The sequence below is a fragment of the Adiantum capillus-veneris genome, chromosome 3, assembly GCF_014529385.1.
Source record: "Adiantum capillus-veneris isolate H3 chromosome 3, ASM1452938v2, whole genome shotgun sequence".
NCBI lineage: Eukaryota > Viridiplantae > Streptophyta > Polypodiopsida > Polypodiales > Pteridaceae > Adiantum > Adiantum capillus-veneris.
Window position 1 is genome coordinate 172,228,459 of NC_140933.1, and position 2,443 is coordinate 172,230,901.

The 2,443-nt window shown below is 44.0% G+C and overlaps 1 pseudogene; it reads right to left on the reverse strand.

Moving 5' to 3' along the window:
* Window positions 1-852: 852 nt before the first annotated feature.
* LOC147462190 (uncharacterized) lies at window positions 853-2,152 on the reverse strand (annotated as a pseudogene).
* Window positions 2,153-2,443: the final 291 nt, after the last annotated feature.

The following is a 2,443-nucleotide window of genomic DNA, read 5'->3' on the forward strand; positions in this document are numbered from 1 at the left end:
TTTTCATCTCAGGTTAAGTTCAGCTTAGTTTTTAGAAAAAAAATCTTCTTGGGTCCCCTTTTCCACGCCCATGCAATACCAATTTTAAGCTAGCCTTGAAAAACTCTTAACGTTACTTTCCTTCACACCTTCAACTGTCGGATCCAAACTCCGGCATCGATCTTTGATAATTAGTCCACTATATGGTCACATAATAGGCTCCTCTGCAATAGCTCTCGATCATCGAAGAACCCAAAAAAAACCCTGACTTGGTTGATCTAGACCATCCATTTTGAAGCCACGGTCGCCAATCATAATGCCCGATCAAGAGTTAATATAAGCATTGGTCTTCAAACACCTAGAGAGCCTTGAACTCACCAAACATGAGCAAGTATTCTGCATACACACTAGTAAAAGTGACATTTGGCGTAACCATCCTTGCAGTAGAGGGTCAGTCAGACATCCCGCCCGAAATCCTATATCACAAACTTCATAGCACCTCTATCAAGCACCTCTTGTCCCATTTCCAAGATTGTGATATCTACACTTACTCCTGTCACCTGTAATAGCAAAAAACCCTCACAGCTTCTGCTAGCAAGTGCTCCATCCCGGTGTACCTATCCTTTAGCACCATCAAATAACTGCCCACTGTCTTTGCCATTTGCCTGCAAACAGCCATGCATGGGCTTCTTGCACTTCCGTGGGTTGACCATTTTCAGTTGTACCATCATTGCCCAACCCCTTGTTGAGCATTCATGCTCAACCATAGCATTATTTAGATAATAGAAAATTGCACAAGAAGCGAGAACATGATAGCATAATAAGAAGCTATATGTAGTAGAACTTTATAGATATATAGAGAGGGAGATCGTATCAGCTACATAAACCCCGTGGATCAAATGGAAAGCCTCGAGCTTTCCCAAGTGTGATGCAAACTCCGCCGGGATCAAATATATGACATTGAGTACAACCATGCGTCCATAGTACATGCATAATCAACCTTTTTTTTGCACCTATAAACCCGAAAACAAGCCTCTCGTGCAGCTTGGCATAGCATCGATCTTCAATTCCCTGTATCCATAAGCTGGCTTCATACAAAAAGCAAGCTTTTATACCAACCTGTAGAGCAACCTTCAACACCATATGTATCCATAGCATAGCATAAAGTAGCAATACACTGCAAATTGCCTCCACCTGCTACATATCCAAGACTACATGTTTTCCAAGCATACCCTGTATTGTAGGTTCTTCAAATGGCATGCACTCCATACCTGACTCACCATGCCAATCTTTGTCTGCCATAGCCTTTGACACTTCATCTTCAACCACTTCATGTGAGAGCAAATCGGATTGCTCAACCACCTTTACCTGCTCTTCAAGGACTTTGTCTACGACCACGTCATCCGCTAAGTGAGAAAGAAATCCATGATCTATTACCTCGTTCTTTGGTATGTCGACATCATCCACACCTTTTGGAATGCACGGCCGCTCTTCAATACAATTGGTAGGGCAAGGTTTCCCAACCCCCTGGATAGCTTCTTCCTATACAGCTTCAACCATCCCTTTGTCAACATCTTTAAACTTTTCCTCCGAGCTCTGACCCATAGCTTCCTTTGATTCTTCATGCATACACACTTCGGCTAGGACCGCATCCTTGCTAGCCGGGCTAACAGACTCTTGTATAGCAGCACACCAAATTGGAGGTACAAACTGACACGAATGACCAGAATGGCTTACCAATGATGAAGCAACTACCTCTTTGACGCTTGAACTCCCCTTTGGCTTCGTGGCATGACGTAACTCCATTGTCGAGCTATATCCATAGTTTTCCGGCTTCCACAAACCCATCTCCAGCTTCTCCTTTGCTTTCCTGCTCTTTGCCTTTGCCAAGCAAACCATTTGCGCATAGTCCTCCGCACCACCACACTCGACCTTCTCTTTGATTCGCGGATGAAAGCAGGCTAGAAACTGCTCTCGCTTGAAATGGTCTCCATTTCGCACACATGTAACAGCAGCTAGTCTCTCCCAAATAGACTCAAAATTACCCAAAAACAAAGCAAAATCTTCAGTGTTCACTTACATCCTGCTTGAGCTTGCTCAATTGCTCACCCAAGTCCGATGGAGAAACCCACTTCTGAAAAGCTTCAACAAACTGTTTTCGAACCTCGCTCATCGATTAATGATCTGCAACCTTCAATCCTTCAAACCAGGCTTTGGTTCGTTCTTGTAGAACCAATGGTAGGGCCTTCAATTTGGCTTCATGTCCACAAATTCTCAACTGCAACAGGTATAGCTCCAGATCGAAAAACCAATATGTAGCCTCTTCTTCTCCAGCAAGCACCAAGTCAATATCATGCATCATCTTCAGGCTTTAAAACTTCACCGAGGAGCAATCAGTAGATCCTTCGTGGGGGCACCACTGATAGAATGGGGGAAATGGGAACAACCTGCACACAATCCACTG